The following is a 16,139-nucleotide window of genomic DNA, read 5'->3' on the forward strand; positions in this document are numbered from 1 at the left end:
GTTCTGGCATTTAGAGGCATGGATTTTTTTCCCCTTCAAGTGCCTGCTGAGATGTGTCAAGCACTTGGGTGTATAGAGACAATTAGCTTGCTGGAGGGATCAGGGGAACCCACTGGCCTGCATCAGACTTGAATAAACATCACTGTAATTCTAAACCTGGTGGAGAAAAAATGTTTTGTTTTTTTTAAATTATATGTAACACAATTTTTGTTCCTGGGTAGTAAGTGTTATTTCCTAATTGCTTATGTCTCAAAAGTATAGAAAATGGCTATTATTCCCCACAAACTTTGCTTTTGTGACCAGGACAGTGATATTTTGAAATTGACCTATTTCCAATGAGAAAATGGGCAAATTTGTGTCTTTTCTTTCACATAAAGTCAGAAAAAAACAACATATGAATCCAAATTAACATGTATTTATACTAAAGTAATACAAAAATGACTACAAAAGATTTAGAAGTGAGTAGTTTTTCAAGATTTACGATTATACTGCAAATCACTTTCACGAATCAGCCTCCAAATGTAGTCTCCCATCATGTTCTCGTTATACTGTCCTTGGTAGCGGCGTTCAAAGTCCAGTATATCCTGGTGGAAGCGCTCGCCTTGCTCCTCCGAGTACGCTCCCATGTTCTCCTTGAATTTATCAAGATGAGCATCAAGGATATGGACTTTGAGGGACATCCTACAGCCTATTGTGCCGTAGTTCTTCACCAGAGTCTCAACCAGCTCCACATAGTTTTCGGCCTTGTGATTGCCCAGGAAGCCCCGAACCACTGCGACAAAGCTGTTCCAAGCCGCTTTCTCCTTACTAGTGAGCTTCTTGGGGAATTCATTGCACTCCAGGGTCTTCTTTATCTGTGGTCCGACGAAGACACCGGCTTTGACCTTTGCCTCAGACAGCTTAGGGAAGAAGTCTTGAAGGTACTTGAAGGCTGCCGACTCCTTATCTAGAGCTCTGACAAATTGTTTCATAAGGCCTAATTTGATGTGCAGTGGTGGCATCAGCACCTTCCGGGGGTCCCAGCCGTACTCATCATACTTCAAGGCGTCCAGCAAGGTCTTGATGCTGTTGTAATCCTCTTTGAGGTGCACCGAGTGAGCCAGGGGAAGAGACGGGTACTTGTTACCATTATGGAGCAGCACGGCTTTGAGGCTTCTGGATGAGCTGTCAATGAAGGACAGTATAACGAGAACATGATGGGAGACTACATTTGGGGGCTGATTCGTGAAAGTGATTTACAGTATAATCGTAAATCTCGAAAAACTACTCGCTTCTAAATCTTTTGTAGTCATTTTTGTATTACTTTAGTATAAATACGTTAATTTGGATTCATATGTTGTTTTTTTCTGACTTTATGTGAACAAAAAGACACAAATTTGCCCATTTTCTCATTGGAAATAGGTCAATTTCAAAATATCACTGTCCTGGTCACAAAAGCAAAGTTTGTGGGGAATAATAGCCATTTTCTATACTTTTGAGGCATAAGCAATTAGGAAATAACACTTACTACCCAGGAACCAAAAAAAAAAAAAAAAATTGTTACATGGCGTTATTATTTATTTATTTATTACAGATTCTACGAAAGCAATACGCCTAAACTAACACTAGAGGGAACCAAAGACAAGGGGAAGTGTGTACAATACCCTGGTATCCAGAGTAAGTGAAAAATAAATAAACCATTACAACATTAAAACATAGACGTTATTGAATGATATGGATATTAAGACATGCACAGAAGTAAGCATTATAATACAATACCGGTATTACAATATTTTAGACTTATGTTTTCAATTTGTGTTTTGTCTGTGCGCTCCTTTAAAAAATGAAAGAGCAAAAACCTTACTAAAAAATATATACTTTGTGGGTGTCATGGCAAATTTTGCCCCCCTGCCAAATTTCGCCCCCCGAGTCATGTGACATGTCAGCGTTCTGTTGCTATGCGCGTCACTGCTTTTGTTCCACTGGTCTTTGTCATGGCAAATTTGGTCTTGCTGTGCTTATATATGGATCACAATCAGGGAGTTGTCATGATTACACATGCAGTTGCAGACAGAAATATTGACACCCTTAACTAAATAGATCATTCAAGACGCTTTTTATTATCATTGAATTGTTGTCAGATGTGGTTAACATTAAGGTTGCGTGTAAGCCTTTGTGTTTAGATGACTTTGTATACTTATTTCATACACTGCTATACCAGATGTTTCTTTAAATCCTTGGCTGTTAATGGTGGATTTTTATTATTTATTTCTTAGCAGACATAAATTGCGAGCTGCTCGAACAATTCTTTATGCTATAGTCGTAATTTTCCTGGGACGTCCACTTCTTTACATCGTTTCAGTTGAATTAGTCTTCAAATACTTCTTGATTATTGTGGATTTTTGTATTACAATTTTTTTTCACCCACAACGCTCTTTATCGATTTCCCTGCTGCTGTAGTAGTTACCGTAACAAGTGTTTTTCTCACATCTAGATCCAACTCCTTTGTTTTGACCATGCTGTGCTAAGTGCACAAACTACTTTGCTTCAGTTTCTGTGCGTGTTTTACAGCTAATGGTTTTTTATTATATTGCTAAATTGATAAGTAGTGGTTTCTAATTTATGAATAGTGTTAATAGTGACTAGCTCAATTAAGACTAACCTTAACTTACACAGACTTTAATTGAAAATGTGCCAATAAGTTTGTGATCAACAAATATTGTTATTTACTCCAATAAGGCAGTATGATTAATATAGGTTATACAGTAGCTTCATTGTATATTGTGAGAAATATTTAGGGAATGTCAAAAATTAAAGGAATGAACAGGTCAAAAGATTTAATCTTTAGCATTATTCGTGTGTGGTCTTGTACTAAATCTGCAAACAAATTTGTCTTAGTTTAACCATTTAACTTGTCATAAAAAAATGAAGTAATACACCCTCATGGTATGTGTTGCCACTTCCTACAGTGTTTGTCAGATCATTGGCATCATCCTGGAATGGAGCCTGTCATTTCTCAAAGCAGGTCTGCAGATTGGTTGTTGTTTCTGATAATTACATATAGTAAGTTCCTTTGTTATCAGTAATACTGTATGTGCATTTGTTAAGTATGAAGCCAAATTATATCATGTGCTATAAATAAGTATGTTTCTTCCATATCTTTGAACACTCAAAAGTACAAATTTGGAACTAGAAGCAATGTGAATGTTAACCACTACATATTGTCCCTGACTTTAGTGTGTATAATTCAGGTTCTTAACTAATGAAGCATACAGGATGTCAGATTTGTGTAAATGCTAGAGTAGAAGTCAATCTAGATCCGAGCTGTCCAGTCTTAGTGCTGGTGAACCCTTAACAGAGCACTGCATGGCGAGCAGAAATCTGATCTCAATCATTTTAGTGAGTTGTGTATCAGGTGTAGTAGTCAGAACCAGAAAGACATTAACAAAAAAGGCACAACATGTTGAAAAATGTAACAAACTTTATTTTCTGTATTCTTCACAATAAAACATGATCAGTACATGATCAGATGGCATATTTCCATTGTAAAGTGCTATCCAGGACTTAATGCGTAAGCAGTGGTGAAAAAAAAAACAAAAACAAAACACTATACTGTAGGTCAGCTTTGGTAAAAAGCCCACTCACCACGTCAAGGTCCCGACCTTTGGAGTGGGGTGTTAGTAGTAGGTTTAACAGAACTTTAAAATAACAAAAAAAGAAGGACTTTAAAGAAGCTGTCTGTCTAAAAATGACATTACCAATTATTTCTAGTGACGTGTTATCAGTAAATCATATGGACATTTCATACTTTTATAGTATGTAATTGTCTAATATCATTTAATAGGAATGGAAATCGAATTTGAAATTGAAGCATTACATGTACTGTCTGAAACATGTACATGTAAAATGTGAAGTTGTTTATTGCTTCAGAATTACATCTACTGTACTTTTATATCATGTTACACCCACCTTATTTGGCACAATTTTACTTAAATACAGTGAATCAACCCCTCCCCAGCTGGTTCACAATAACTACATTAAACAAGGTGGGTGTTATAACTGACATCTGGCCCGGAAATACTCAAGTCAGGCAATAATTCAGTAGCTCAGAAACTAAGACTACCATACCAATTAAAAATGAAAGTGCAAAAGCATCTACAATATTTCTCCAAATAAAAACATTTCAATACAGAATCAGGGTCTCCTGAAAAAAAAAGTCTTCAAAATAAGTAGTTTGTGCACTCATGAAAAATAAACACTGAAGACAATGACCCTTATTAACAATGCCCTACTGTACATATGTAAATAGCTATAAATTATGGTAAAGTTGTTTGACAGGCATTACCAAATTTTAGTGTTAGTATAATATACTAAACTAGAATGCTTGGTATAAAATGTACAAAAAAACATATAGTAAAAAACAAAATAATAAATCTGTTTCACCTTTACTTACCATACTTACCCATGTGTGTAACTCTGCAAATGGAGCACATATACTCCTCCATACTTATGAGGTAATCTGGCTGTAGATCTTCACACTGGCCATGGAACCATTTGCCACACCTCCCACATTCCACCATCAGCTCCAGTACAATCCTGTATGGTCTCCTGCATGTGCAGTAGACCTCCACATCACAGAAATGTACCTCTGAGAGAGGGGTTCTCTCACAGCTCGGGAAAGGAGTAAGAGATCCAGCTACAAAACAAGAAAAAAGATGATCACGCCTTTGCTTTTGATCATAACATAACTTACCTGGATCTCCACCCATGTAGAGTGTGAGGCTGTTTGCAATAGTAAACAGTCCACAGTCACTACATCCCTGCTGCTGCTGTACATGTGGCCACACAATCTGAACTGTCTTTCCACTGTACTGCAGCAGTGATACGACCTGGGAACGGAAATCATGGTTATTATTAATTCCCAAAGAGTCAAACACATTTAAAGTACCTTCCTCACAGCCTATGTTACTTTCCGTGACCCAGTGATTGCCAGACACATTAAGAATCTGTACAAATCCCTGAGCCGATGAGCTGAAGGAAGTCAGCTGTGTCAGGCTAGTGACAGCATACAAACCTCCCACCTGTGGGTACTGTCTACGTAGCAGAGCCTGGCTGTGGTCCATCACCTCATCACCCAGCCACGTGTGTTGTCCCAACACAATGTTCTGGATGCTTCCAAGGTTCCCCAGCAGTAACGATGGTGCTGGCTGTCCCCACTGAACCCCCATCAGCACAGTGTCACCCATCTGGCAAGTCACCTGTGTGGAATACTGTAAAACTTTCAAGTGCATATTATATTAATATAAACAGTAAAAACGTATGGTTTCTAATGTCTACAACACTATGTCACCATGAACCATCCAATTGCCAGGCTACAATGTTTGTTTATTTTTGCTTAATGCTCATCAGTGAACAATCAAATGAGTATTTAGTAGCTTGGGGTTACCTGGCAGGTGTTTTCTTTCAGTCCATGTGACACCACCTCTGCCTCTTCCTGATGGAATGACATGTCCATCAGACACGTGTCCTCTGGGTGGTTAGTTGTCTCCACAGACTGACTGGACACCTTCAGGTGGGTGTTGTTTCTTGCTGTAAGCAAAAATGAGAGAAATTATATAATGTTGCAGCCGGCAGGGGCTACATTATTTTGCTTGTTTTCTTTTTGATGGTGTGCGAGCACATGCTTACAATCTGTTTTAACTGGCTAGCAAGAAAGTTTGTTACCAGACTAAGCTCTTAGTTTTCTACATATTACAGACTACATTTAAATTACGTATGTGCTTCCATTCTTTGTCTGACCTCACTATAAAAGTATAATGATGTAATACTCACCGATCATGTACCATGGAGAAACAACTTTGATTGGATTCAGTTCTGGGGCAACAGTCTTCACCCTCTCAAATCTCTGGCATGCTTCACAATGCAGGATCTTAAGGGGAACAGTAATGATGAAACAACTAATACTTAAATCATGAATGGAAAAGCGACAAAAAGCAAAAAAATTAGTTTAAAAAAAAAAAAAAGTACCCATTGCTCCACGTCCTTTACAATCCCTTTCCAGTAAAATCGCTGATTGATTTTCCCCATCATCCTCTTGATCCCAAAGTGTCCTGCGTGAACTTCATTGAGAATGGCAGTCTTCTCCTCTTCATCGGTCACAACCCTACCGAGACACTCTCCATTCTTCTCAGGGACATACAGGTACTTACCTGACAGATAAAACAAAAGGAAAGATAATATTACAGTAAATACTTCAATGAGTGGAGGTTTTTAAATAAATGTTTTTAAAAAGAATGAGCTAAAACCTATTCAAAAGAATCAGAACCACAGACAATACTGACATGTTGTGGAAAACTGTCTCTGCCCTTTATAATGGTCATTTCTTAGACTCCTAAGTTACACAATTATATATATATATATATATATATATATATATATATATATATATATATATATATATAATATATATATATATATATATATATAATTTATTATTTCTGCTATTAGTTATTTAAAAATTCCAAATACCCTGTGTGTGTATATATAGAGAGATGTTGTAATCTTTTAAACCTTTCCTTTAATATTGTATATGGATTTGAATGTAAACAATAACAAGTAGTTGTCATGCCGTCAAAAACCTATAAATACCTCCATTTTGATTCAAACACAGGCTCCCTTGAGAAAGATATGTACAACATATCGAAACGTTGGGCAGCTGGCTCTTTGAGCTAAAGAAAACAAGCAAAATAATGTAGCCCCTGCCGGCTGCAACATTATATAATTTCTCTCATTTTTGCTTACAGCAAGAAACAACACCCACCTGAAGGTGTCCAGTCAGTCTGTGGAGACAACTAACCACCCAGAGGACACGTGTCTGATGGACATGTCATTCCATCAGGAAGAGGCAGAGGTGGTGTCACATGGACTGAAAGAAAACACCTGCCAGGTAACCCCAAGCTACTAAATACTCATTTGATTGTTCACTGATGAGCATTATATATATATTATATATTAATATATATATAATATATAATAAACACACACACACACACACACACGTTTATCATTTATTTAAATGTCTATGTCTTCAAAAATACAGGACGGCTTCAATAACTTATAATGTATTAATATTAATTTTCAATATTTCTCTATTTTTTTACCTTTCAAAACGAATGTACTGGCTTTCCTTCTGATACCCCTCTTCTCTTCTTTGGTGGCTTTTTCAGGATACTCACCTGTGCTGAGGTAGCGATATACCGCTCTCAAGTGATCCATATCATTTGATAAATGTAGTTTTCTGCGGGGGAAAAAACAGTATTACAAATTTGTACTGTAAAAAGAGAAATGATTTGATTACAATTGTATGACGGCGCCAACGAACTCCAACTGTCAGTGTCAAGACCAGTGGAGCAAAAGCAGTGACGCGCATAGCAACAGAACGCTGACATGTCACAAGCTAAAAAGCCGTACAATTGACCACAAACTAAATTTTTTTGCATGGAAACAAGTCCAGCAGCCATACCTTATGTGAGACTTCAGCAGTGAAAATACCATTTTTGACGTAACCTTGTGCAACTTTCTATTATACATAAAGGTCGTACCAAGCAATCCTTTATTATCTGAGATCTGCTGGAAGAAGCCATGGCAAGGTTCATTGACCAAATAGGAAAAAATAAGCATACAGTATGAGGGGTTTAGAGACCTCTTCATTCAGTATTATTTATTTATGTGACACAATTTATTCAATGTTTCAAATTATTGCCATTTGATGCGTAATAGTTTGGTTGTTTTATAAGCAAGTTCATAAAGAAATACTGTAGCTACTAGAAATAAAAAAAATGCAGCCCTTTGTTGCCAAATGAGGCACGTACCTAAAAAGTTAGTAAGAAAGCTGTACGATATCAGTAGTCGCTCAAGGCCAAATTGGAAGTCAGACAAAAACATTTAAATATACCCTCCCGTATTTTAATATTAATTAGGTTATTTGCATTTGGAAGGATAATTTCTGTGGCTAAAAGAAAACACCATGGAAACACACACTACCCAAAAAGTTCTACATAAATAGCTTGAGAAAAAGGTGAGACTTATTTTTCTTCTTTTTCCATGGAAACTGCCCCATTTACTTAAAAGTGGAAAAAGTGGACCAGAGAGCCAGAACATGCACCTTTTAAATTAGTGTAAAATAACTGTCCCTCCTCTTTTGGGAGTTGATTCTTGGAATTCAGTGCACCACAGGGCACGGATGAGAACATCTGTGAGAGGTTTTTCTTGAAATGAATGGATTTTTAATGGTGGGAGTTGATTCCTGGAATTATGTGTGACTTATTTTTCTAGCATGAATCTGAATCGGAATAAAGTAAAATAAAGGGTCTATTTTAATTATTCAGACAACATGGAATTGAAATTGTATTTACAATGTTTGCGAAAGTACTTACTTACTCCAAGAAAGAAAATAAAGGAAGCCCAGCACAGCCTGGAACTATCAAGTGGAGTACTAACATTCTTCAAATGAAAGACAACACAACATTACAATATATGTAAACACAAACCCATTTTGTAGTGTAATTATTGGCCATCCCTGAAACTAGGAAAAGTATTTAATGCTAATTAGTTTAATATACATAATGAATCTTTACCTGTTTATCTAAACTGACTTTTTAATTTCCAATTTGAATTTACTGTATATGCTAACCTAATTGAATATACCTAATTGAATATATGTGACCTACAATACGAAAAGCTTAGCAACATCACTGGAAACACTGTTGTCTGGAATGCAAAAAACATGTGGAATTAAGAGAATTAAGAAGAAAAGTTAGCACCGAAACCCCTGACTTCACATTTTCTTTAGACTATGATATTATCTTTATGGTTAACTTATTTACAATGTTTTATTTTTCCTTTCCCGGTTTGAGGTTTTGGTAATTAAAAATGAGTTTGTATGTGTGTGTAAGGTGTAATGCGTTGTAAAGTCTTCTCCAATATACCGCCTCTTAAATCCATTTAAGGTCATCATGTTTTCTGCTAAATAAACAAATAATAATGTTTTCCCTTTAACTGATAAATAATTGAATCAATAAGTATACACAACATATAGCTTACATTATGCAAAAACGGCACAGCACAAAATAATGGGACAAAACTACCAAATGTAATTTGCTCCTTTTAATGTTTTTGTTTTTATTTTATTGTAAATTTACACTTTTGTTGCCAGGATCAAAGGATTATATAGTTAATAATAACTAATCTAATAACATACAGGAGACATAGTCTTGCTGGTATCTCATACTCTGGAGAAGTAATCTGTATAAATCTAATTAAGTACAACCCTTAAAAGTTTATTGTGAGATAACATGGTAAATGCAGAGCAAAGTGTAATAAAGTATGATATTACAATGTCACAGGTAAGAGACGAGAATAGTAAATTAAGATAAATATGGTACAGAAAGCCCTGTAAAATGTATGAGTAACAGTGGTAAAGCATGGTTAATGGCAAACCTTTGGGAAGCTATTTCATATATTATGGTTTCTCCATGGTACTTTAACCAACACATTTCAGGTAAGTTGTACTTTTTATTCTGTTCGGTTGCCCTTGCACTACAGATTACATTATTAACTGTATAATAGTACATTATTTACAGGAAAGACTCACAGGATTGTGAGAGTATTTTTTTTTTTTTTTAAGAACTCACACACAAAATAGATGGCGAGGTCACATTCCACATCATTCCAGCCTCCAGTGCTGACCATTTCTACACAGTCCTCATTAATGACCCCATTGTTTGGCTCCCCCGGCCTCCAACTGCTGTAGTTTTCCAGCAGGGTGTTGTCTGTGTACATGAACTGGCCCTCCTTATCAGTGTCGTGTAACCCAATGAATACACGGGCGAGCCCAGCCTGTGTGATGTAGTTGGCAAGGTTTGTAGGTTTGTTTCCATATCCTTTGGCATAACCAGTGTTCCTCCTCTGACCTTACAGTGCATCAGGACTTGTGACAGAGAAAGAATGATTCCTGGTTATAAATCTCCCGCATGACCTGTGAGGGCGCTGTGTAAAGGCAACAGAGTGCCCCGGACTGGATGGTCTGACAATTCATTCCACGGAAAAGTGGAAGTCGGCCATCTAGAAAGGGGGCAGAGCTACAGTACACCAAGTAATCGTCCCAGAAGGGAAGCGATGTGGCAACCGTGGCTTGGAGGAGAAACGGTTGCACTCGCTAACCAAGGGGGCGTGACTGACGGTACAAAAGGGGACGTGGCTAAGCGATCTGTTCCTTTGGAATGGTTGCGAAAGAACCCATGAAGGAGATTAATAACAAAACCGTGAGTGTTCAGTGTTTGTTTTGTCGTGTCTAATTGTACTTGTTTGTTCTTATTAGATGTCTAACACATACCGGGAGCTGTCGCTTAAGGCCAGTACCAACCTGGACAACACTTCACCACTGAAAACAAATAAATTGTATTTCATCACTTGCACATTAACACTCAGTCTGGACTTGTGATCGTGTTTGTGTCTTTGTGTGTGTTTATACTCTGTTTATTATTTTGGGACTGTAACCCATGGTTTAAAACAGTGCAATACACATTGCTGTGTATTGCCTTTATGGTCTCAATGACCTGGATTACAAACCAAACCTATAAATAATTGTTTGGACCGTGAACTTTGTTGTCTGTCATCTGTTACGCATTACATCACTTCTACACCTGCGCACTGCAAACCACTTTTTCACAATTCCCCAAATTGATATTAACCCTACTTTTCGTATATTAAACCCTGCATATACTGCCTACAAGCAGTTTTTTCCCCTCTGATTAAAACCCATCATATCTTTCTTGACCAACAGTCATGACCAATGTTAATTTGTATTTATATGAGAAGCTCCTCGTGCTTCAAATAGCAGATCTGTGTCTGTCACAGAAAGATTTCACAATAAACAATTTAAATGACACATTAGTACTTTAAAATCCTTGTTACATTTTACAGCACTCCCAGGGATGTACTAGTGCACACCCATAGTCATGGGATATGGGTCTGTCTCTTTAAACACAGCAACTCCACATACGCTGTGAATCAAAGAAACAAAAATATTCTCCAATCTCTCCAGTAAAAAAAAAAAGACATAACTTTTGGCACAAACTAGGCCACAAATACTACTACTTATAAGTACATATAACTTTGTGGCATCTGTTCCAAAATTGTTGTAAAAGGGTTGTAAAAGTAAAAGGGTTAAAAGGCCTGACTAGTCACTTTTTTCTTTCATATCAATCCAATAATGTTTCCTGTTCCAAGTGCTTTCCAGAAAGCCAAATAAATTGTGTTTGCTTACAAAATATTCATTGGTTACTGCTAATAGGAGGCTGTGTGGTCCAGTGGTTAAAGAAAAGGGCTTGTAACCAGGAGGTCCGTGGTTCAAATCCCACCTCAGCCACTGAGTCATTGTGTGACCCTGAGCAAGTCACTTAACCTCCTTGTGCTCCGTCTTTCGGGTGAGACGTAATTGTAAGTGACTCTGCAGCTGATGCATAATTCACACACCCTAGTCTCTGTAAGTCGCCTTGGATAAAGGCGTCTGCTAAATAAACAAATACTAAATACAAATACTAACTCACTGCTTATTTAACTTTTAAGATACAAAGGATCATTCTTATTCCACTCTGAGTCACGACTATAGGAATACCCCTCTGTATATGCGAAATCAATTCTACACAAACCATTTAACCAAATATATTCTTTAAAAGTAGTACTGTGGGTTGTTTTAAGTTGTCACTACTTCACCACAACTGTTACACAGTTTCAGTTGTTTTAATTTACTAACTTGACAGGGTCTGAGTCGTTGTCAGAACTGAGGTCATGTGTGCAGTATCTGTTTTATTTTTACAGAAATCTTAAAATAGTAAGACAAACAGTAAGAAACTAACACAGACAGGATGGAGTGGATCATTTTCAGGCTACTGGAATAATATATTTGGGAATCAATGCACACACTCGTTTTAGACCCAGGGACAAGGATATAATGGAGTTTTTTTTTAATTTTATTTTTTCAATTCTGAGATTGTAATCCAGCCAAAACATTATATCAATATATAATGATGAACCAAATCCAAATCATAACATAATTATGCATTGTTTAAAGTATAGAGAGCAAACTAATAATTCAAATAAATGTTGTATGTATTACAATGACTTCATAGATCTCCCATTTTCCAGTATGAAAGAGGCATTGTAAGCTTTGAATTAAAAGTTTATTAAATTCTCAGACAAGGCTTGCATACAGCTAGTTCTAATCAGTACATGTCCTGGAATGCATCACTGGTCATAAAATTGGGTCTTCTGCGACTGAGGAGGTAGAGGGCTGATTGAATAATATGACACTCAGGGGTAAATGTACTAAAGTGTTGCAGCTGTCGCAATAGTCGCAAACCAGTTCCAAACGAGTCAGAAGTCTAGGGTAAAATGTACTAAACAAGCGCAATGCTGTTACCGACTTTTTAGGGAATGCTTTGTGGCAGCAGTTTTTTCTTTGCGATTCAACCTTAGATGAATATGTAATTATGGGCGTTCCTGCATAAATTCTCTGGAAACACTCGTATTCGCTTTCTATTCAGCAAAGTCATTATAAATAATACAAAATAGTCTGGACTGTAAATGTTTATCACGTTATCATTTACTTCCCACCTCAGCATAATTATGTGTGCCTGTGACAGAGATCAAATGATTCTTGGTGTTAGATCTCCCTCTCGACCTGTGAGGGCACGGTGTAAGAGGAACAGAGTACCCTTAATTAAATGGCACGACAATTTATTCCGTAGGGTAGGTGGAAGTCGGTCATTTAGGAGAGGGACGGAGCTATGGTATCCAAACTCAATGACCCCGGCGGTAAAAGGCGTGGCATCCGAGGATTGGAGGAGCGGATGTGCTCGTTAACTTAGGGGTCACGAGCGAGGATATAAATAGGGGGTAGCATACGTGATCTGTTCCTTTGTGAATGGTTAGAAAGAACCAAAAGGAAACCCTGCAATTTGTTAGTCTGTCTTGTAACATTGTTCTGTTTGTGTCGTTTAAAGACTAACACTATCCGGAGCTGCAGCCGCAGGCCAACAACAAATCCGGACACCAGCATTTCCCTGTTTCACAACGTACGTCTTTTCACCACAAGCACTTAAATCACGCACCGTAGGAACTGTGTCTGTGTCTTTGTGTTTTGTATGGGTGATAAAACTGAACTTTTTGATTGTGGGTCAAACCCGTGGGAGTTTACAAAAACCGAAGTGATACATGCCGCTGTAATCACTTCCAACATTATAATTTACAGGTAAATAAGAGATAGGGGAGGAAATGTTTGACCCCCCGGACGACGGCTAGTAGCTCCCGGCAAGTAATTCAATAGTTGCGCTCAACTTTTCTCAAGGCCTTACTATAGAAGGCGATGACGCGTTCCCTGTCCGGTTCATCCTTGGACAGGACTGCGCTGATTCCGATGTTGCTGGCGTCTTTATCCAGGATGAAGTCAAATGCCTCTTGGCACTTTTCACTCCAGTGGAACCGGAGTCCTTCGATGCAACAGTCGTGCAATATGAGCAAAGTCCTGCACGAACCTCTTGTAGTAGGATGCCAGGCCTAGGAAACTGCAGACCTGAGGCACGGAGCTGGGAGTGGACCACCCCCGCACCGTGTTGACCTCAGAAGACACCCCATGGACCCCGATGATCTGGCCAATAAATGCTGTCTCCCACCGTAGTAGATGACATCTGCCAGGGTGCAGCTTCAGGCGGGCGTGCCAAATACGGAGAAAGACTGACCTAAGGTGGGTGATGGCTCGCTGGAAGGTGGGGGCGTGCACCAAGAGGTCATCAAGGTAGACCACACAAGCTGTCCGGGGAACGTCCGCTAGCACCCGCTCCATGAGGCATTTGAAGGTGGCCGGGGCGCTGCAGAGTCCGAAGGCATGACCGTGAATTGCCACAGTCCTTGCCTGATGGAGAAATCGGTTTTCGGGCGTGCGTCGGCGGACAGCTCCACCTGCCAGTAGCCGCTTCTCAAATTGAGGGAGCTGAACCATGATGAGCCGGAGATGCAGTCTAGTGCCTCATCGATCCAGGGAAGCGGGTAGGAATCTTTGCAAGTAGCTGCACTGAGGGATTGGTAGTCCACGCAGAACTAATTCTGTTTCAATGTCTAGGGGCTGTTGGACAGTTCAATGACTATGGCAGTGGCCATCTCTTGCACCATCCTCTCCACGGTCTCCCGCTTAGCGGGCTAATGCCATTATCAGTGTGTGTATAGGTTTTACTACAGATTTTATGATTGAATGTTTGAAGTTATGGATGATATATAATAAACTACTCTATTGTAAGTAGTGTGTCTTCATTTTCAAAAACAGCAAATTTTGTATAGTCGACAGAACAGCAAAAACAAATTTACCACCCTATTAGTACAGTACACACTTGTTATAACGAACCTATCGGGGTCTTTTGTTCGTTATATCGAGGGGTTCGCTATAGCGAAAGGACAATAAAATTAACGACAAACTGTTGGAGTAGGTTAATGAGATGAGATTGTGAATAAAGGTAGAATTACATGTACCTGTTCATTTCCTGTATGTAGTATTCTGCCTTTGCTTTGTCCTATTCATAAAAGAATTAGAACGCAGTACAAAAAACAAAAATCCCGAATTGAAACTTTTATATTCAAAATCAATCTGACAAATTGTTTCAAAGTGCACCAAATCTTAATCCAACATGCAAGAATCCCAAACTGAGTTTTTATTCCAAATCATCCCGACATGAAAAGTTCATCAGATCCTCAAGTTTTGTTTTTTTTTCTTTAATCAATTTTGATTTGTCGCATGGTTGCTCAACAAGCCCAAAAACAGAGTGCTTTTTGACAACCTATATTCACGAGATGCCTGCGTTACTCCTTTTTTCAAACGATCAATATAGTTTCCAGCTTTGTTGCAGCATAAAACTATTTTCGTTTCGGATGCATAGTTACACAGTGTGCGCTTTTTATTAAACAAAAGAGCTAACTTCACTGCGGAGGTGGCATTCCGTGTGTACAAATCGGGATGTTGACAATGTGTGTTTATATTATATATTATATCTTTTTAGGGTCCAGGGGCCAGGTTTGTTATAGCTGAAGGTTCGTTATAATGAAGGGCGTTATAGCTAGGGTGAACTGTATTTAGTTCAGATCTAGATTTACAACCAAAAATTTTAAAATAAATGCCCCTACAACTCACAGTGGAATTAGCATTTGACAAAACTAAAAATGGTTCTGTACAGACCAAGTATTTAAAGCAGAAGGATCTTAGTGACCATTATGTACTGTATATTCTATCAGCATCTTAGCCAATGATCCCTAGAACCAGCATTGCAGCCATTGTGTGTACTGATGCGCCAGGGAGGCAAAATAGGCTGATCCCTGGAGCCGGCATTGCACTTTAGCCATCAACACTAGGCAGAAGGATATATACATCATCAGATGGAAGGAAACACAGCTGGACCACATTCATTTACAGTAAAATAAACCATGTCTTAGGTGGTGCTTATCTTGGCGACAGCCAAGTCCAATATCAGCATGATGTTTTATCACCTTCTCTGCTGTAATGGAAATCATAGCTCTCATTTTGAATTTACAGCTGTGGTGGGGGATGTTACTGACCTACTTGTTTATAACATAAATATTTTATAAAGTACTGATTTATATTGTCTCTTCAGTCCTTTATAAATGGAGTCCATCTGAAACAGGTTTTGACTGTACTGTTTTCTAATTGTTAATTATTTGCACGCTGTATAGAAGCCTGCACATATCAGTGTCCATGTACAGTATAAGAGAGAACAGAGGGCTAGGAAGGAAGAGGTCCATTTTTTTAAATTTCTAACAAAGCTACAGTGTACTACTGGGTCAAGTCACTTCCGATTCTGTTCCAGAGCATAATTAATTAATTGGAAATCAATACTTAAACACAGAGTGAATCAATTCACATGTTGTTCATACTTTGCCCAGTTCCATCCTGAACACATCTTAAATTACAATACTACTGAGCTCATAACAAACAAGCATTGACTAAAAAACAAAAGCTTTCTTTTTGTTCTGCCAGTGTGTGAACATGTGGGTGGCAGTGCGTAGGTGTAGGGGTGATGCAGGTGCTCCAGACAACG

Source organism: Acipenser ruthenus, chromosome 4 (assembly GCF_902713425.1).
Source record: "Acipenser ruthenus chromosome 4, fAciRut3.2 maternal haplotype, whole genome shotgun sequence".
Classification (NCBI taxonomy): Eukaryota; Metazoa; Chordata; class Actinopteri; order Acipenseriformes; family Acipenseridae; genus Acipenser; species Acipenser ruthenus.